Source organism: Balaenoptera borealis, assembly GCF_965194805.1.
Source record: "Balaenoptera borealis genome assembly, chromosome: X".
In the NCBI taxonomy this organism is placed as follows: Eukaryota; Metazoa; Chordata; class Mammalia; order Artiodactyla; family Balaenopteridae; genus Balaenoptera; species Balaenoptera borealis.
Window position 1 is genome coordinate 38,664,743 of NC_138881.1, and position 22,881 is coordinate 38,687,623.

The 22,881-nt window shown below is 35.4% G+C and overlaps 1 long non-coding RNA gene across 1 annotated transcript; it reads left to right on the forward strand.

The window, feature by feature from the left end:
- The first annotated feature begins 230 nt into the window (after positions 1–230).
- On the forward strand, positions 231–17,214 carry LOC309621196. The gene is made up of 2 exons (XR_014239810.1): positions 231–1,147; positions 1,505–17,214. It is a non-coding gene; the product is annotated as an uncharacterized lncRNA (long non-coding RNA).
- Positions 17,215–22,881: the final 5,667 nt, after the last annotated feature.

Consider the following 22,881-nt stretch of genomic DNA (forward strand, 5'->3'; position numbering starts at 1 on the left):
CTTCAGAGAATTTTTTTAAAGGTTTTTAAGCTATTTAGATGCAACCTGAAATGTCAAAACTCTTCCATGCTTTTAAAAAATAATCGCGGTGTTCATCGCAATGCTAAAAATCAGAAACTTAGTGCTAGATGTTAAAGATTTACAAGCTATTTCTGCCATTTTCTCTGAAACAAATTCCTCTCCTCTTTCCACCCTCCAACCAAGGGCTGATCCTTGGCCTCAGTCCCTTCATTTTTTGAATGAAAGATTTTCATATAACCTTCTTCCAAAAGTCCACAAGGAAACCACTGACAAGCCAAAGAAATCTGAATGGGGAACATGTAACATGTCACTATGATTAAGGCTTCTTATTAATGCTGGTGGAAAACCTCAGTGAGCAAGACATAAAAAACCAGTCAGTTAAACAGAGGTCCCATTACTGGTCTCTCTGTGATCATACAAACACACTTTGGGAGTGTTTGCTGTTTTCTGTTCCTCTCCCTCTATTTTCTGTGACATATAAGTGCATAGGGCCTGACCCTGACCCACAGCAATTTACATCAGATAGAGTAGTCTCTCTGCCTCAGTAGGCATGAAGAGGGGAAGAGACGGCTGGTAAAGCAAATGGCTCTTCAATGAATGCTGAACCAACTCCCTAGAGGAGGAGGGTAGAAAATTAATATGGGGACCAGACCTTTACCTATATCTGAATATTTATTAATACAACAGACATCTGTGCCACCACAATGCCTCTGGAGAGCAAATCCACCCCTTCCCAAGATGCTGATTGCAATGTTTTCCAACGTTGGGTGCTTGCCAGCTTCTCTAGTGGTTTTTCCTTGACTTTGGGCTCAACTGCATAGGTTGTATATGGTTATATACAGTCTATTCTCATTATTCACAGTTCTATAAAGTTGCCAGGAACTCTGAATTAGCGAATAGTGAACCACTGCTCTTAGGGGAAACACAAGATGAGGTTTCTGAGGGCTTCTGGTCACAACATTTTTGTCAATTGATCCATACATAACCTTTGTTTTTTGTGTGTTTAAAGACACCTGATATTATATATATTATTGATCCACTATATTAAGCTTATGGTCAGCAGCACTATAACCCGTAACTCATGTCTGAGCAGAGCTTATCCAAACGCACATGTTTTCTCTGTAAGGTACATCACAGCTTTCTTTTTTTTTTTTTTTTTTATTTTTTTATAGCTACTTTATTTATTTATTTATTTATTTTTCGCTGTGTTGGGTCTTCGGTTCGTGCGAGGGCTTTCTCTAGTTACGGCAAGTGGGGGCCACTCTTCATCACGGTGCGGGGACCGCTCCTCATCGCGGTGCGCGGGCCTTTCACTATCGCGGCCCCTCCCGTTGGGGGGCACAGGCTCCAGACGCGCAGGCTCAGTAGTTGTGGCTCACGGGCCCAGCTGCTCCGTGGCATGTGGGATCTTCCCAGACCAGGGCTCGAACCCGTGTCCCCTGCATTAGCAGGCAGATTCTCAACCACTGCGGAACCAGGGAAGCCCCATCACAGCTTTCTTGTACTTAGGAACCCTAAAGAGCACTTCAGCACTATGCTAGAGGGCCATTTTCAAAGTAAAATCACCAAAAAGAAACACAAAAATATGAAAAACATGGCACTAAATAAATTGTGAAAAGGAGATTTATAGTATGAGAGCCAAAACAAGAAGGCAGAGAGTCATCTTGTTCAACCTCAGCTGAGAATGTGAGTTTCAAGAGGCTCAAATAGTTCACCACTCCGCACATGTCCATGAATGACTGTGCAAGTCTCACAATTATTGATTTGCAGGCTACAAATAAATTTTAGGGAGTAGGTGCATTTGCAAATACAGAATCTGTGAATAATGAGGACTGCCTGTATATTAATTGTATAAATGTGAGTTTACAATTTTCAACCAAGTACATCCAGTGCTGTTTGAAGCCCAGAGAAAGTGAGCAAGCAAAATGAAGCTAGCCCAGGAGAACACGTTTATAGCTTCATTGCTATCAACAGCCAAGGAAGAAAAATACATACCTACAGTGGTTAATAATAAAGGTTTGCACTTAAATTCAAGGCTCACACACTTAATACTTAGCTTATTCATTAATTTTCTCCATTCTGCAAAATATGGGTGAACTAAAGCAACCATTGAAGGATGAGTGGCCTCGAATATGTCATAATAATGATAATATTTATCACTTAATTGTTGCTTATTATATAAAGAATTACTATGCTAATCACTGTAATCATTTAATTTGCACAATGTTCCTGTGGGACAAGTATTACCATCCCCATTTTACATCAGAGGAATCCGTTCCTTAGAGACATAAAAATGTGATGAGGTCATACAATTAGTAAACAAAATATCTAGGATTGAAACCTAGGTGTTTCTGATTCCAAAAACCAATATTTTAAACCAGCATTCTTGAAGTCAGCATCATCTGGGAACATGTTAGAAATGCAAATCATCAGGTACAACTTCAAACCTACTGAAGTAGAAACTCTGGGGGTGAGGCCCAGAAATCTGTGTTTGAAAAAGCCCACAAGGAGATTCCAATGCATGCTAAAGTTTGAGAACCAATGCTGTAAACCACTATTTAAGTCTATTTAATTTTACGTATTGCATTATGCTAATTACCTAAAATTAATGTATTCTTAAAATTAAGTTTATAATATAAGAATAGGTATAATACATTTTTAACAGATATATTGGAGGAAAATCGGCATAGAATAAACTGAACATATTTAAAGTGTGTAATTTGTCAAGTTCTGACTTGTGTACATACCCATGAATGTGCCATCACCATAGAGATGGTGAACTTATCCATCACTCCCAAAGTTTCCTCATCCTCTTTGTAACCCCTCCCTTCCATCAAGGCCCCATCTCTCTCTCCCCAGGTAACCATTCATCTGCTTTCTGTCACTATAGATTCGTTTGCATTTTCTAGAGTATGATACAAATGAAGTCATGCAACATGTATTATTTTTGTCTAACTTCTTTCCTTCAACATAATTAGTTTGAAGTTCACCCACCTTGTTGTTTGTATCAATATTTTATTTCTTTTATTGCAGAGTAGTATTTTATTGAATGGACATCCCACAATTTATCTATTCATTTCTTGATGGACATCTTAGTTGTCTCCACTTTTTGGCTGTTACAAGTAAAACAGTTATGAACATTTGCATACAAGTCTATATATGAATTTGTGCTTTCTTTTCTCTTGGCTGGGTCGTATGGTAGGTGTATATTTAACTTTTCAAGAAACGGCCAAACTGTTTTCCAAAATGGTGGTGTTATTTTACATTCCTACCAGCAATGAGGACAATTCCAGTTGCTCTACATTCTTACCAGCACTCAATATGGTTAGCTGGGTGGTTTCATTTTGTTTTTAATTTTAGTGATTCTAATGTTTGTACCAGTAGTACCATTGTAGTATTAATTCACACTTCCCTAATAAGTAATGGCAATGATCATCTTTTTATTTGCTTATTTGCCATCGGTATATTTTCTTTGGTGAAGTGTCAGTTTAAAACTTTGCTCATTTTTATAAAACTTTTTATTTTGAAATAATTTTAAATTTACAGAAGAGTTGTGAAGCATACAGAGAGTTCCTATACATCCTTCACTCAGCTTTTCCTAACGTTAACATCTTATATAACCATAACACATTTATTAAAAATAAAAATTTAACATTGGTACAGTACAATACTATTAGCTAAAATGCTGACTTTTCCCAGATTTCACTTAGTTCTTCCACTAATTTCCTTTTGCTTTTCCAGTTTCCAGTTCCAGACACCTCAGCTCATTTAGTTTGCATATCTCCTTAGTCTCCTCCAATCAGTAGCTGTTTCTCGATCTTTCCTGGTTTTACATGACCATAGCACTTTTGAAGAGGACAGGTCAGATATTTTGTAGAATGGTCCTTGATTTGCGTTTGTCTATTATTTTCTCATGATTTCATTGGGGTTGCAGGTTTGGGGAATGAATACTAGAGATACAAAGTGCCCTTCTCATCACATCACATCAGGGGTAGATGATAGCAGTATGAATAATCACTGGCATTGTAAACCTAGACCACTTGGTTAAGGTGATACCTGCAAGTTTTCTCCTCTGTAAAGTTATTCTTTTTCTCTTTTTATACTCGGTTAGTTAGAAACAAGTTACTAGGTCCAGCTCACACTCAAGCTGAGGGGAATTAAGTTCCATCTCATGGAGACAGGCATAGCTAAGAATGTGTGGCCATATGTTAAAACAACCACGGTAATTCATAAATATAATTAATTTTATACAATTTTATATATAAGAACTAATAAATAATAAATATTATGGGGGAGATATATGTAGCTACTTGAATATGGTCTTTCTCTTCAAAGATTCACCTACTAACTTTAGCCTTGATTAGTGGCTCTTTCCTGCAGCAATTTTTACTGTGTTATGCTAATGGTGGTTTTCTATTTGCCTCATTCCTTCTACACTTGTTATTTGGAATTCTCCGGGAAAGGAGATTTGTCTCTTCTCCTCCATTTATTTACTTTATCATTAATCTTTAAGTATCATTTAAGTCATGTATATTTATTTTATTCTTTGGGTTATAATTCAATGCTTTGTTATTTTATTTATTTTGCTGCTCAAACTGTTCCAGATTTGGCCATTAGGGGGTCTTTCAGGCTGGCTCTTGTGTCCCTCTGACATGCTTCTGTTTGTTCGCTTTGTGAGTACTCCATTGCTTTCTGACACAAGATAAGCTCCAAACTGATCTTGTATTTTTCCTGACCCGACTCTACTATCACTAATTTCTCCAAGGTGCCTTGGTTTCTTTTACTGGAGAGTATTATTTAGAAACCAAGATCTGGGCACTGAGTATGCACCTTATTCCTGGGGTGTCATTGCTACTAGGCGTTTTTAGTAGACAGAGCTAGAAAATATATGTATGTACGCTGGCCCATGTATACACACATATATAATTATTCCTGTGTTTAAATATATATATGAGTATAGCAATATGAGTTCACATCAATACCTCCAACTCTAATCCAGAACCCCAAGGTTCATTTTCGCCTTCTCCCTTTGCCTATTTGTAGCTTCTCTGACAGTGGGAAACCTAGCTCCCATTATCTACAATTTATTTACTTATATGTTTAATCACAGCATACAAGCAACCAGCTTCAAAATAGCTCTCTCATGTGAAACACATTTACCTACTAGAGTACAGTATTTATATACAATTCTTTTTGTTTTTAGCCTTGCAATAACCAATCAAAGCACAGCATGGTTGATATTTTTATATTCACATATAGTAATGTTCACTCTTTGTGCTGTACATTTCTATGAGGTTTGACAAACGCATAGAGTCATATATCGATTACCACAACATCATATAGAACATTACATCACCCAAAAAATTCCCTTGCACTTGCTCATTTTTAACTGGGCTGTTCATTTTCATATTATTAGGTTTTGAGCATATATTTTGGATTCAAGTCCTTTAATAGATATATGCCTTGGACATATTTTCTCCTAGTCTGTTATCTGCTTTTCCATTCTCTTAAAAGAATCTTTCTAAAAGTAGATTTTAATTTTGATAAAGTTTAACTTATCAATTATTTATTTTATAGGTCATGCTTTTGATATCATATTTAAGAAATCTTTGCCTCACCGAAGGTCACAGAGATTTTCTCTAATGTTTCTTTAGAAGTTTTATAGTTTCAGGCTTTACATTTAGGTCTGTGAGCATATATAATAGCATATCCTATTCTTTCAGCACCATTTACTTACTAGAGTAATGTAACTACTTACCTTTTTTTCCACTGAATTATCTTTGTATTTTTTTCAAAAATTAGTTGTCAGAATATGTATGGGTCTGAATATAAATGCACTATCTTATTCCACTGATCTAATTGTCTATCTTGACACCAATACCACACCATCTTGACTACTATAGCTTTAGAATAAATCTTGAAATGAGGTAGTGTTAGCCCTCTCGTTTTTCTTCCTTTTCAAAGAGGTTTTGCCTATTCTAAATCCTTTGAATTACCATATGAATTTTAGGATTAGCTGGTAAATTTCTACAAAATGGTTCACTGAGATTTTGATAAGGACCATATTGAATCTATAGATTAATTTGGGGAGGGTTGAAATATTAATATTGGGTCTTTCAATATATAAACAAGCTATATCTCTCCATTTATTTAGGTCTCTAATTTCTCTCAGCAACATTTTATAGTTTTCAGTGTATTTTTGACAGATTGATTTTGAAGTATTGATATTTAATATTTTATGCTTTTTAAAAATTCTAGTTATTCACTGATAGTGTATAGAAATAAAATTGATTCATATATACTGATCTTGCATTCTATTGTACAACTTACTAAATTCACTTTTTAGTTTTAGTAGATTTTTAATAGATTCTATTGGACTTTCTACATAGATGATCATGTTTTCTGTGAATACAGTTTCAGTTCTTCCTTTTCAATATGTATGCCTTTTATTTCTTCTTCTTGTCTGATTTCACAGCCTGGAACCTCCAATGCAGATTTAAATAAAATGGTGAAAGAATGAGGCAGGAAATGGTTGGGCCCCAGGCTGAGCAGTTGGAGTTCGTCTCCTGTGGACAGATACTCCAAAACAGCAGGAGGGAGGAGATGCTGAGCCCTGCCCGCATAAGAGATAGAAGACCACATATTCCTGCTTCTCGAAGTCAAGAAGACCTTCCCGACTACACATGCACACAAAGGCTCCTTGAAGGTCAAAAAGGGAGGGGGCACCACCCCATAGTAGGTGATATCAACCTACCCATAGGCCTCTTCGCTAGAATCCGTCCTGGCTAAGAGATGCGCATGCACATGTGGGAGGTGCGAGATAAACCTGAGATAAACCAAATACGGACTCAGAACCAGGCAAAGCAAGACGACTGGCCAAAGGAAACCAGGAAGGAATGTTCCATATAAGTGATTCAAACTACCATGAGGGCGCGATTCCCTCTGAATCTGCCGTGTGTCTATCCACACCTACCCTTTTTCCTCCTAATAAACACTTCACTTGCTTCACTACTTTCCGTCTCTATGTGGAAATTCATTTCTACACAGTTGATGGGCCAGGGCCTTGTCACTTACCACTGGTGAATGGTGGTCTAGAGGCTAGGATTCAGCACTCTCCCTGCTGCTGCCCGACTTCAATCTCTGGCTGGGAACCGAAATCCCGCTTCAAGCCGCTGCAGGCCGAGGCCACCCGAGATTAAGAAGACATTCTGTCTTTTTCCTGATGGTAAGGGAAAAGAATTCAGTATTTCACCATTAAATATGATGTTAGTTGTATCAATAGATTATTCATAGATGCTCTTTATCAGGTTGAAGTTTCTTTCTATTCCTAATTCTCTGAGAGTTTTATCAGGAATTGACATTAGATTTTGTTATATGCTCTTATGTGTCTATCTATATGCCTTTTATATTTTTAGCTTGCTAATATGGTGAATTCTATTGATTAATTTTCAAATATTAAACCAGCCTTGCATTCTTGGGCTATACCTAATTTCATCATAATGTACTATAATTTTTATATATTGTTGAATTCTGTTTGCTAAAATTTTAGTTAGAACATTTACATCTATGTTCATGGAGAGTATGGGTCTGTTGTTTTTTGTTGATTTGTTTTTGTTTTTCCTGCAGTGTCATTGTCTGGTTTTGGTATCTAGTATTTGGTAATACTAGAAACATATAATGAGTTGAGAAGTATGCCCTCCTCTTAGATGTTCTGAAAGAGTTTGTGTATGATTGGTTTTACTTCTTCATTACATATTTGATAGAATTAAGCAGTGAAACCATCTGGGCCTTAAGTTTTCTCTGTGGTAAGGCTTTGAATCATAAATTCAATTTATTTAATAGATATAGAGCTCTTTGGGTTATATTTCTCTTCTTGAATGAGCTTTAGTAGTTTGTGTCTTTCACTGAATTTTTCCATTTCATCTAAATTGTCAAAATTATAGGCATAAAGTTGTTCACAATATTCCCTTATCATTCTTTTAAAATCTAGATTATAGAGTGATCTAACTGCTCTCATTTCTGATATCGGTAATTTGCGACTTCATATTTTCTTCCTGAACAGGCTGGCTAGAGGTTTATCAATTTTATTGATCTCCAAAGAAACCTTTTGGTTTCATCCATTTTCTCTATTGTTTCTGTTTTCTAGTTCATTGATTTCTGCTCTAATATTTATATTTCCTTTCTTCTATCTATATTGAGTTTTTTGTTCTAATATTTTAAGGTGGAAACTGAAGTCACAGATTTGAAAATGTTTTGTCTTCTAATATAAGCATATAGGACTGTAAGTGTCCTCCTCAGTGCTGCTTTAGTGGCATTCAACAAATTTGTATACGTTTTGTTTTCATTTTCATTCAATTCAATAAACTTTTGAATTTCTCTTTTTATATCTTTTCTGAACCATGGGTTCTTTTGAAGTGTGTTATTTTGTTTCAAAATATTTGGGGTTATTCCAGAAAGCACTCTGATACTGATTTCTAATTTAATTCCCTTGCGGTCAGAGAACATGCTTTATCTAAATTGAAACTTTTAAAATTTATTGAGACTTGTTTTATGGCCTGGAAAATTATTTATCTTGATAAATGTTCCATATGCACTTAAAAATAATATTACTTGGAAACAATTTGATCTTTTGGGTCTTGTTTTTATGATTTATAGTGCAACTCCAGAGCAGTGATCAATCTAAGGCTAAATATTCCCCACCACTGAGTCAAGATCTTCCTGAGTACTTTACCTAAAGTTCCATGAATTATAAATTTTCCAGTCTGGCTGATGGTAGCAGGCACTATTCTTGGCCCTGTGTGAACACCGGGCATTGTTCTAATTCTTTTGGAGGGTCCTTGACCAGTCTGGGAGAGTTTCCTCACACACATGTGCTCATCAGTATTCTGCTGAATAACTGGGAGAGACCCGCTGTAAATCTCTGAAGTTCTTTTTCTGCCCATTTCTCTCTTCTTTGGTATTTTGTCTTCTGAGCTTTATCTGTCTCAATGTACCTAGAGAGCTGGACTCTTCTCTGAAATTCTCTAAAATTCAGAGTCTGCCAAGCTCTATCTCAGTTTCCCTTCTCTTTACCATGGCCTGGAGACTCTCTGAAGGCTGTAAACTGAGGGAATCTTAGGGCTCACTTTGTTTCCCATCTCTCAGGGATCACTATCCTTCATTGCCTATTGTCCAGTGTCTTTAAAAGCTTTGCTTCATATATTTTTATTAACTTTTGGGTTGTTTCAGGTGGTAGAATAAATATAGTCCCAGCTTGACTAAAAGCAGAAGTTCCTCCTTCTCCGGTATAAAACTTCGGTTTTAAATGAAGAGTTGAATTTTCTGCATGTCCTATATCAAGAAGAAAATCTAAACAGAACTACCTGATCTAACATGCTGTTAATCACCTCTTCTATAATATTAAGAAGAATTTCTTTAAGAGCACTTTCCAAGATTTGGTCATCTTCTGCAGATTCAGATTAATAGAATAAAATTACTTATTCAGATGGACCATTTGCCTGAGTTGGATGAGATCATATGTCTATATTTAGCTGAGATTTAGTGTCTGCTTGCAATCAAGGATAAATCTTCCTGAGCAGAGTTACTGGCAACTGTCTGCTCTATTCAGCTCTATGGAAGGTAACAATTCCCTGTCATGGTATAATTTACATTCCATACCTTCATTAAAAAAGGGTAAAGAGCTCCTTTCCCAGCCCAATTTTCTCAGAAACATCATAATCAGTTTTAGAGCCTCGCTTCCCTTCATGGAAACCCAAGAACTATAGAAAATGTTTTGCTCAAAACCAACAGCTATATTCATTGTTATGAACTGAATGTTTGCATGACCCCCAAATTCTTATGTTGAAGCCCTAACCCTCCCCCCACCCAGGGTGATGATATTTAGAGGTAGGGACTTTGGTAGGCAATTTGGTTTAGATTAGGTCATGAGAGTGGGATCCTCATGATGGGATTAGTACCCTTATAAGCAGAGGAAGAGGTAGAGAGATCTCTCTCTCCATGAGCACACACTGAGGAAAGGCCATGTGAGGACACAGCAAGAAGGCTGCAACACAGGAAATGGGCCTTCACCAGACACTGAATCTGCCAGCACCTTGATCTTAGATTTCCCAGACTCCAGAACTGTGAGAAACAAATGTTTGTTGTTTAAGCCACCCTGTCTATGACATTTTGTTTTAGCAGCCCAAGCAGACTAAGACATATAATATAAATGCAAGGAATTCTAATTTCAGAACTGTCCAAAATTCTGATGGGCGAATTAAATACTCAGCCTATAACTTTTTGGTCAGCAGTATTAATGTAGCAACATTGGACTAACTTACAGAGATGCTGTATGGAGTAATCTATAAAACACTTGCATAAAGCAAGGATAAACAAGACTGTTTTAAAATTGGGTTACTGATATTTTCTAAAAGATTTTACATAAAACCTCAACTTAGGACCCAGGAATTCTTACACAATTATTAGTAATATGGCATTTCTCTTTATTCCTCCACAAGAATGACAAGAATGTTCTATTTATCGAGAAGACCCTATTGCCATGTTGACTAAGTGCCAGGTAACCTATTATACTCACTCGAGTGTCCAAGTTCAATCAGAACATCACAATTCTTTACCCTCAGGAATTTTGGCCAAGTGACTGAGGTGGAAGTCCTTATACAATAGGAGCAAAAATACTTTGGTTCTACCCTATCAAAATGAAAAAAATAAGAGTATCTAGAAGGGAACATTTTACCTAGTTGGTTACGAGGGATTCATAGGCCTAGAGCTGGAAATGACAGCTCCTGGATTTTAAAACAGCTGTCTTTTTCACAGTCTGTTTTATTTTGCATTTGAGGTTTGAAATGTCCACTGGCTATGCCAAGTGGAAATTTGAGGCAATTGTCAAAATGATTCAGGGAGAAATGCATGCAACCAAAACACATCACAGAAACACAGCCAAACCCAAACATTTCACTAAAAACAGTGAACTATGGATTTGCTTTTGCCTGAATTATTTAGATAATTTCTTCATTTTTTTTCTCTTTGATTTTCCAGTAAAGACATGGCAAGAGACTATTCATTTCAACAATGACTCCTGTGTCACATAGAAATATAATTAGAATTAAATATAATTCTCCAATAAGGAAATAATTCATTTAGGAAGAAGTCTTTTTTTTTCAGAGAGCATTGGTCAGCTATATTTTACATCATCTTGAAATGATATTCCTAGTTAATTCAGAATTTAAATTCTAAAATTAGTTAAAGGTAACCTGGCTTCACCTATTTTCATGCTGGCACAGTTTGCCTATCATTATAGTTAAAAATGACCGTCAATAATGATAATCAAGACCTGTGTCTTAGGTCTGGCTTTAGGTATATCCAAATATGTGCAATGACTGGTGGCTATCAGATATTAAATTTGCTTACATAGCCTTAAAATCATTGATTAGAAAACTATAATATAAAGCTTAGAAATATGAGTTTTCTTTGACTCATGAAAATGGAAACAATAGAATAAATGCAAAGAACAGAAGAAACTAAATAATAAACTTAAGAATAGAAATTAATGAAATGGAAACTAAACAGATAGTATTGCCAAAGAAAAAGCTTTTTTTGGAAAAGATTAGTGAAATAGATATACTTCTGGCTAGACTGATATGGGAAAAAGAGAAAAAAAATTTATTATAAAATGGGGTCACTATGAAAGATATAAATACAAATGTAGGCAGTAAAAGAAAAGCTCAAATTTCCTAAATACAAAAACAGTAATGCAAAGCAGAAAAAAATCAACAGAAAAGAGTAAAACAAAGTAAATATAACAAAATAAAAATAAAAGTTATAGTATAAATTAATAATGTTGAAAGATATCAGTCATGTCAATAAATGTGAATAAACTAAATTTACCTGTTAAAAAAAGATTTTCAAATAGGCACATAAAACAAACCTAACAATTTAAAGGGATGAACAAAAATTTACCACACAAATGAAAAAATAAGAAAATATAATGTTACAATCTTTTTACCAAATTAGAATTCAGGCCCAAAAGCCATGAATGAAACAGTGAGAGATTCTTTATAAAGGTGAAAGTCACAATGCAAATTAAAGATATAATAGTTATGAATATCTATGTACCAAATAATATAATAATCACCTATACAGAGCAAGAACTATAAGAAGTGCAAGGAGAAATAAATAGAAATGCACAATTAATAGGAGACTAACACAACACTCTCAGTACAAAACACATAAAGTGGACCATAAATAAGTAAATGTACTTTAGATATATATATCTAAAAGATCTAAACAAAAAAAGCAATAAGATATACTGAACATCATACCCTGACAATAGAAAATGTAATTTATTCTCAAGCACACTAGATCTTTTTCAAGAATTGATGGTATATTAGGACACTATTCCAAAAGATCAGTTGGTTTCACAAAGTACAAGTATTAAACAAACAATACAAACAATTAAACAAGCAACAATTAAACAAACATACTGTATGATCACATTACAATAAAACTAGAAATTAAAATACGAGCCACAAACAGAACAAAACAAACAAGCCTTTCATCTGGAAATTTAAAACCTTCTTATTAAATCTTGATGAAAAGTAAACACACAAAAAATTACAGAAACTTTGGAAAATAATGGTAATGAAAACACTACATAACAGAACCTATTAGGCACATTTAAAGCAGTGATCAGAAGAAACTTTATAATACTAAACATCTACATCAATAAAAATAAAATAATGAAAATAAATTAATTAAAGGTAAGAAAAGCAAAGTAAACCAAAACAAAGCAAAGTAAGGAAATATTAAAGATTAAATTAGAAATTAGTAAGGTAGAGAACAGGAAAATAGTAGGTTAAATTAATAAATCAAAATCCTACATCTTTGAGAAAATCCAAAAATTAGATAAATCACTAGTTAATTTAATCAAAAAGGGAAGAAGCAAACAGATAAGAAAATAACAAGAGGGCAATTACTGATACAGAGGAAACATATTGTAAGAATCTACTTTGTATACCTCTTTGCAAATAAATCTGAAAAAGGTAGATTAAATCATTTCTTATAAAAATACAGTTTACAAAAAAATGACCCAGTAGAGACAGAAAGCTTAAACAGACCAATTTCTATAATTGAAATAGAAAAAGTTACCAAGAAATTACTTCTCATAAAAGCACCTAGCTCAGATGATTTCACAGAGCAATTTTACTAAACTTTTAGAGACCAGATAATCCTAATGAGACATGCATTTAAAATGAAGGAAATTTTCCAAATTATTTTTATGAAGCAAGTTTAACACCAGTCCCATAAAAAATTATTGGACCAATATCACTTATGAATATTGATGCAAAAATTCAAAATAAAACATTAGCAAACAGAGTCCAAAGCCAAACGATATTTTTGAAAATTATATACCATGGCAAACTGTTGTTTATGCCAGGAATGCATTGTACTTTTATATGATTTATTCTGCATTCTGCAATGTGTTTAACTAAGTGCTATTATCAGTAAGAGAATTAGAGAGCTCAGCTTGCTCTCAGGTGATTTGCCTGTAGTTATTCTTCTCTTAAATTTTAGTTACTGGTGCCTACTCAAATGTTCAAAATTTCTTCTAAATTTCAGTATGACCCACAATTAAAATTAAATTATTTCCTGACTGAGTTGCAAGTCTCAAAAATTTGGCAACAGTAATCTTTCTCAAAAGGCATCACTTTTAATAACTATCAGAAAATTGAGGCCATTAATTTCAAAGCAGTTTTCTAGAGACATCCGTGCCAAAGAAAGATTGGGAATAATTGAGTTGCTATGTGATTATGAGTTTTATCTTATATCATAAATATTGGACTAAAATGGAAAGTCTTAGAAAGAAAAATATACCTTTATTCATAAAGTCCTTGGACTGCTTATTTAAGGAAATCATCTAAGTCAGGATCTAAAGGAATCAATAAATTAAACTGACAATATTCTAAATAAACAGCAACCTAATTAGATAACTTACCAACTGATGATAACGTTGAGGGTTTATTGTCCTTCTTTTAGGGAGGTCTAATAAAAATTTGTCTATTGGTTTTCGAGAGCTGTACCTATGATATGGCAAATCAGAGGCAATGTGCCACAGTCTGGGGTCCCTCCTGTTGCTGTTTGTTGAGCAATAACTTAGGAAAGGGGGTTAGTGGCAGAGAAGGTGATTTTTCCTGGTGGCCTTTAATAAGATGTAAGATGTGTACACACAATTAATTACCATACCTACCACAGAGCTTACTACAAATCAAAGCATGCTTCATAGGACTTTTTCCATTTCTGTACGAGCCCATTTGGATGTTTACTGGTGACCTAGTTTCTTTTCAAGGTTGTTCTTGATGTTAATATAAATTTGCTTTTATCTGTATAGTACTACTGAGGACAAAGGGAAATGGAATGACCTCTGTAATTAGCCCAAAGGCCACCACCTCTGAAGAACGGTTCTGAAAACTCCACTCACATAAAGTTCGCTCTAAATATTAACTTTTGCTGCAAGTTTCTATGGCAGACTTGGAAATAAGGATAACGTGTGAACTAATCTCTGTTACCCTTATTAGTGGTCCATCCAAGTTGAGTGTAAAAATAAGGCAAACTGATAAAAGGTGAAGTCACAATATTCGTCTCTGTGAATAAATCGTTGGTTTATAATACTTTAAACCAAAAACAACAAATATTTTTGAGCAACCACAAAGTAAGATATGATGCCAGACAGGATGGTGGGCAGGCTTTATTTCTTGTGTTGAAAAACGTTCATTTATGTTAAATGCTTCCCGTAGTAGACACTGATGATCCTGTCAGATGCCCTCGATTCTTTTTATCATTCTGGGCAAACTTCTTCTGCTTCGAGATCATTTTGCTTCCAATATTGGACACCTGAGACACCTTGGGGGACTGCCCTTGGGTTACGGAAATCACTTTGTTGCAAATTGTTTTATTGCCTGGAGCTTACTTCCCTCCCCACCTCCCCACCTCCCCAGGAGGGTCTTTGGCCAATAACTAGCTTCTGAAAAAGTATGAAAGCCCAGACCCCTTGTTCCTGTCTGGACAACTTCTAAGGAATAGCACACTCTTCAGAGTTCCCCTAGGCGATCAGCTTCTCTTGATGGGGCTTTGAAATCTGAAATTATATCTTTACTTGTCCTCTTCACACGCCCTGCCCTGCTTCCTCCAGTTCTTAACTGGTTTCTTCTGGCAGCATGTCCTTAATTAATCCCTTGCACATGAATCCTCATCTCATAATCTGCTTCTGAGGGACTCAACCTAAAACACCACATCCACCCCAAATTTAAGAACTTAAAAATGTGCAAAACCCCGCTGATTTCCTAGAAACAGACAGTTAAAAATTCTTTAAAAACATTCAGAAAGCAAGCAATGACAATTTCCTTGAATAGCTAATTGTGGGAGATGGAATGAATCATTGGGCCATGATGTCCAGCAGAAAGGATTTATCTCAATATGATATCATTCTTTCTGCATATAAATATATGTGGGTGTGGGACAGTGGAAAAACACACCAGGTTTGTCAAGGGCAGAAGCACAAGTGAGAAGAAGGTGACTGTGTACAGAAAGAGCTTTTTAATAGCTCTTTTAAAAAATCCAACAAGAGAAAAATATGAGAAAGAAGCTGAGAATAATGAAATCATTTTCATTCACTCCAGACTTCCCATTATCTTTGTTCTCACTCCATTTTAGGAGAGGCATCTTTTTTTTATAGTGTTTATATGGTATAAATCTGGAGAGTAAAAAAAGAGAAGTAAATTGGCACTTTATAAAAACGTTTTTATAAAAAACTTAAAATACTGAAGAGAAGTCAAAAGAGGTAGATTCAATGATATATTTTAATTAATCTACTGAGTAGGACTTCAGCTCTAACCCCTGGAGATACAGGCAAAAAGTAGTAAAACCTAAGAGCACAGAAGAGAAATAGCCACTTAAACACAGAAGCCAAACATGGACGATCACTATTCTGAAACACAGAATGTCAGTGGGATGGATAGGGCATACTGCCCTGCTTGAATGAAAGCTTTACTAGGGCAAGAAATGGGTCTGCTTTGCTCACCACTGGAACATTGTAAACTACCTACATATGTTTGTTAGGTGGATTATTGTATTAGTTAATTACATTATTATTTTATAATTTATTATAATAACAATAGATTTTATTTATAGTTTACATTATATGTGTATTATGTTATTTATATTTATAATGTATACTATACTTTTTACTATATTTTATTTATAATTATTTTATTTATAACAATCTACTAATGAATCATTTTATTTATTAATTACATTATTGTTTAATAATTTATTATACTAATTTATTGATTATCTTAATTGATTTTTATTTAATTATTTTAATTAGTTGATTATTTTATTGATTAATTAAAAACATAATTCTGGGTTATTTCTTTACAAAGAATAGGTACCCTATGATTTGGCACATAATGGGTACTCAAAAATATATGTGGAATAAATAAACTCTTGATATCACAACTGGGACACACGGCCCGGTAAGCATGATTTCACTCATAAGAATAATGGAAACAAATGTTTTAAATCATGACTGTCTTGAAAAATTTGAGATGTGTGAATCTGATTGGCCCAACCTGGCAAAAAAAGAAAACCTCATTTGCCCAAAACCTACAGAAAAGAAGTATCCTGTGTCCAATTTTAGGCCTGAAAAAGGCCTAATACTGACTTTCCAGCTTCCCACTTAGCCCAAATAGTTAATAGTAACAGGAGTGATTATTGTAACCTAAGTTGAATAAATACTGGAAAATTTTTAAAGATTTTTAAAAGATGAGAAGAGTCAATATAATTTCACAGGTATCTTTGAGATTAAGTATAATGGGGTTTATGAGAATAAGGCAAAGGAATAGAACAATGAATGCAAGAGAGCTTTTTAATATATGGTATCTAATCTAGTCAATACACAATATCTAATATGAAGAAGAGGCATACTGGATATTAAATAACATTAAGAAACAGCACTAAGAGTGAAGATACATTCTTAAAAATTTTAAAGGAATCCTATGCCTTCAATCAATCTATGATATATAAAGTGTATTTCTTTTATCTCCTTATGAGTCCCCATATTCTGCTATCTACTCCCTAATTTCCCCTGGCAGATTCCAGATCCAAGCTTTGGTTCATAGCTTTGATGCTTTTTACTGGCAATGTATAGTCCCAATAACAATATACATGCCATCCCAATTAGAAGAGAGTTTGACAGTCAATTTAGAATAGTAACATTTTCTTTACTTGCATAATGTGGCATAAGTATATTTAATGGAATTCAATCTCAATTCAATGGATATCTACTCAAGTTCAGTAAGAAATACTGTAGACTATCTATTTATCTATCCCCATTTTAAAATAAAGAAACTGTATTGTAATTATATTAATTAATTCACTCACACAGACTGCTTCATACCAATCCATGGAGGTAGTTCCTATCCCCATAGTATAGATGAGAAAACTGGCTCTCAAAGAGGATATGACATTTTTGTACTTTCCCAGAGTTTATGGTTTCTGCTCCTGCTTGGATATCTTGGCCTATCAGATGGCATTTTTTAAAAGGCTACAGCATAAGAGCTTTATAAAAATCTCTATTATTAAATTTGTCTTCTCCTTAAATAAGCAACATCGTCCCCTCTTATTTAATGAAAACTGTTACTAGAACAAATTAACTCCTGGGCTTCCCTGGTGGTGCAGTGGTTAAGAATCCGCCTGCCAAGGCAGGGGACATAGGTTCAAGCCCTGGTCCGGGAAGATCCCACATGCCGCGGAGCAACTAAGCCCGTGTGCCACAACTACTGAGCCTGCGCTCTAGAGCCCGCGAGCCACAACTACTGAAGTCCGCGTGCCTAGAGCCCATGCTCCGCAACAAGAGAAGCCACCACAATGAGAAGCCTGCGCACCGCAAAGAAGAGTAGCCCCCGCTCGCTGCAACTAGAGAAAGCCCACGCACAGCTTTGAAGACCCAACACAGTCATAAATAAATAAATTAATTAAATAATTTAAAAAAAAAGAACTAATTAACTCCTTCTTGAGAAGTTCAGTTAAAATGCTTGCCTTCTTTTAGCGAATTACAATTCTCAATGCTGGCTTTCTTATAGCAAGAAGAAAACAGAAAGGAAAAACCATGAGCCGAAAGGGAAAAAGGAAAAAGAAATAAATGCTATGTCCAGAGTACACCTGGATGTGAGAAACACCATTCAACCAAACTGCCTGTAGTCTCAGGTTGAGTTTTTTTCTCCAGGAAAGCAGAAGTCATTGGTTCTCTCCAGTCTTGAGAGGTGGTGTTTGCAAGGATCAAGGAAATGAGGGACAGGGGGTTAGACACATTTCAGCATTTAGGTATTTTATTTCTCCTCTAACTGGACAAAAACACCCTTGCTCCTAAGAAATACTTTATTATACATGACAATTGGATGAACATCGGGTTACAGACTAAAAGCAGCTGTTGTAGGTCAAACAGCAGAATATCACTGAAATCTTGAATGTACTTTCCAAAGATAATTAATAGTAACATATGTATGCCACTCTTGGCAAAACTTGAAAATCAATCACACCTAATTGAATTTTAAAAATTTATTTAGGAAAAAAATTATTCTAGCTTGTGAGGTCAGACTTCTTCAGCTCAACTTAAATTACTTCCTCTATTTCTCAGATGTATTATCTTGTGTTAGTGAGTGAGAAAGTAAGGATGTGTGTTATTGCTTTGTTACTGTTGCAAAAGAAAACACTGCTTCAAAGGACAAAGAATCAAAATGAGAAACTGGAACTTCCCTGGTGGCGCAGTGGTTAAGAATCCACCTGCCAATGCAGGGGGCACGGGTTCGAGCCCTGGTCTGGGAAGATCCCACATGCCACGGAGCAACTAGGCCCGTGAGCCACAACTACTGAGCCTGCGCTCTAGAGCCCACGAGCCACAATTACTGAAGCCCGCACGCCTAGAGCTCGTGCTCCATAACAAGAGAAGCCACCGCAATAGGAAGCCCGCGCACCACACAAAGAGTAGCCCCCGCTCGCCACAACTAGAGAAAGCTCACGCACAGCAATGAAGACCCAACGCAGCCGAAAATAAATAAATAAATTAATTAATTAATTTTTAAAAATGAGAACCTTCCCTCCCCCTTAATAAAAAAAACTATACATCTATGAGGGTGACCATAAAACACTCAAGTAGTATAAAAAGATGATCCTTTAACAAGTAGGTATGCTGAGTCTTGACATGGCAGCCTGTAACTGAGTCCTTCTGGATTAGAGGAAGAGAGGTTTAGCATGATTAGAGGAGATTTATACACGGTGTGATGTCAGGAGCATCAGAGACAATTCTGGAACTAGCAGATCAGCGAATTTCTAAGCACAACATTGCACAACAATTATAGATAAGAATGCTCCTACTACTGAACTTGATTTTGTTTAAGGACCAAGATATGCCTAAATCCAAGCATTTGGTCCACAGAATCCTAACGTCCACCTCTCACATTGCTTAAATAATAAATAAAATTTGAGAGAAAACAGGTGAAATAACCATCAAAGCCACCATCAAAAGCCACCATCAAAGCCATTGGAAAATAGTTCCCTCCTTTGATATTTAGCTTGTTTATTTTTTCTTGCTACTCCCCATACACATAATTGAGTCTGGTAATTCACTTTTGAAAATACAGTTAATAACCCAAAGCCAGTTCACTGTGGCAGTGACAGAACACCAACAAATGACCAGAAGAGCAATTCAGTCTTGACAAAACGGGAACAAATGTCGTGATTTTTTTATGTTTAATAAGACTCTTAGATCCCTTAAAAGCTACCAGTACATTAGTTTCTGTCTAAGAACATGAAAGTCCAGCATATATCATTTACCTAATGAGCCAGTGATTTTTCATAAAATTTTTATGTTCTTTCTCTCTCTTAACTGAAAGGCATTTGGGAGACAATTAAAGTTGATGATTTCCATGTGTTCATTAAAAGGAAAACTAAGTTTTTTCCCTAAGATTTACTATTTTTTATATATTCTCTTTTGCTGCTTATTTTGTATTTGCAACATAGGGGATATGGAAGATATTTGTTGAATGATAATGCTAACCCCCAAAATGCCAATCTTTCATCTTCTAAATGATAAATTGCCCCCATTTCTTCCTCCTACTCACACTCTTTTTTCCATGAAATAATCAAAGATTTCGCTAGATGGGTCCAGAGTCCAACCATGTCTTCAAGTGCTTTTAGACACACAACCCTTGTTAATTGTCATCAGAGATTAGATTGTTAACTGTCACAAGAGATTTAGGTAGCAAGGCAAACCTCTTCTTCAACATTTCCTTTGTATCTTTTGGACTCCTGCTTTCTTCAGATGTACAGAGCCCAACATCAGTTTTTATACCACTGATTCTGTATTCCAGCATTATCTGCATTTGGATGACAGCTGAGAGTGGCTAGAAGTATGACAAAGCACTGCCATATGGAAATATTTCTATTTATGTGCACACCTTCTTTGAGTGGAGCTCATTAGTGTGCAGTCTGAAGGAAAAGAACTGAACAAGACAGCCACATGACTGCTATGAAAATTCTGTCATCCTTAACAGGCCAATTTCTGCCTCACTCTCCACACCTACTCAGACAGCTGGCAGCAGTCCAACCCTTACTAACTGAGTAGCTTGGGACAAGTTCCTTTGCTGCTCTAAGCCTTCTTTTTTCTTCTTTTTTTAAATTTTTTTATTGGGGTATAGTTGTTTTACAATGTTGTGTTAGTTTCTACTGCACAGCGAAGTGGAGTTCCCTGTGCTGTACAGCAGGTTCTCATTAGTTTTCTATTTTATACATATTAGTGTATATATGTCAATCCCAATCTCCCAATTCATCCCACCCCCACTTCCCCCCTTGGTGTCCATACATTTGTTCTCTACGTCTGTGTCTATATTTCTGCCTTGCAAACAGGTTCATCTGTACCATTTTTCTAGATTCCACATATATGCTTTAATATACGTTATTTGTTTTTCTCTTTCTGACTTACTTTACTCTGTATGATAGTCTCTAGGTCCATCCACGTCTCTACAAATGACCCCATTTCATTCCGTTTTATTAAGCCTTCTTTTTCTTATCTGTAAAACAAACATAGTAACAGAGCTTGGCTGATCAAATTTATTTTTAAGAATATTTTTTGGAATTAATTCACAATGACAGAAAAGTTGTCAGAAAAGTACAAAAAACTCCTGTATACCCTGTTTAAGCCACTGAATATATAGTAATTTGTTTCACAGCCATAGAAAACCAATACACCAATGGACCTTTTTCTTTTTAATGTTGTATATTTCCCCATGTCATGACACTCCCACTAGACTTTATAGTAAATGTTTCTACAGAAAACCCCTTCTACTCATGATCAACTAGCCCATATTTCAGCTTATGTCTTGGTCCCAAGGAGTTCTAGAGAGTGCATACATGTATTTAAGACTCTAAAAGAGAATTCAATGACATACTTCTTTCCCATCCCAATCTGAGGCCTGGCATTAATTTGTAGACAATATCTGCTCTTGTCATCTTTGTTTCCTCCTTTGGCTAGCCATCTTCTCACGTATCCAGAAATTTATACCTTTGCCTCAACCATAATGCAAAATAAAACAAAAAAGAATTATATCTATAGCTGATTAATTCTGTCCCTTCTGAGTTGAATCTTGATTACTCTTCTTCCAGAGAGCAATCTTATTCAAGGCTCTTCTCTCAAAATGGATGAATAAGAGTTCAACCAAGTGAAGAAGCGGAAAGAGAATGATCTAGGAACAACTTCAGAGTGTACAAAATCCCCATGATGGTAGGGCGCATGCGAATGAAGGCAGAAGTGGTACAGGATATAGTTGGGGAGGTAAGATGGAGTCATACAATGCAAAATCTTCATGGAGAACGTTAAAAATTTAGCTTTTTAACCTAAGAACAATAAGATGCTGAAGGGTTTTAGGAGTGTGGGGGAGGTGGCATGATCAAAGTACCCTTTGAAAAAGATGAGTCTGACCAAAGTGAATGAGAACATGGTGAATACATAGACAACAGTTATGAGGCAATGAAAGAAGCAATCTAGTGAGAGATTATGATAGCCTGGATTAGTGTGATAGCAATGAAAATGAAGACAAGATGGAGGTAACTACAGAGAGGATCCGAAAGTTACTGCTCACCATTGTTTCTTACACATTTCATTTCTCTCATCTTGGAAAAATTTCTGATTTAATTTTAATTTGCCTGGAGAATTTCTTCAGTTTCTTTAGAAAGGATGCATAGTTAAGATACTTCCTGGGCCCTTGCAGGTGTAAAAATGTGTCAGTATTGCCTTCATAAGGCAATGAGATCATGGGCTGCCATATTTTTCTCTCCAAATTTTATAAATGAGATACCCTAACTTCTAGTTTTATATATATAGCAGAAAAGAAATATTTTTCCTTTTGATTATCTTCCTTCTTGTTTTCACTTTTTTTTTCCTGTGTGAAAGTTTCCAAGATACTTTATCCTAGAATTTCACCAGATATATCTCTGGGAATGTATCTTTTGTTTCTTTAATCCTGTTTGGTACCCAACGATCATTTTGCATCCAAAAACTTGATTACTTTTGAAGTTCAGGTAAGTGTTTTCTTCTAAAATTTCTGAAATTATTGCTTCCTTTCCTTCACTTTTTACTTTCTTTCCTAGAATTCCTATTCTTAGCAAAAATCTCTTGGCTTGTTCTATAACATATTTCCTTTTTTTACTCATGATTTCTATTTCTTCATGTTTTGCTTCACTTTTTGAGATAGTTTCTATATTTGAACTTCAAATCACTTATTCAGTTTTCAACAGTGTCGATTCCATTTTTTC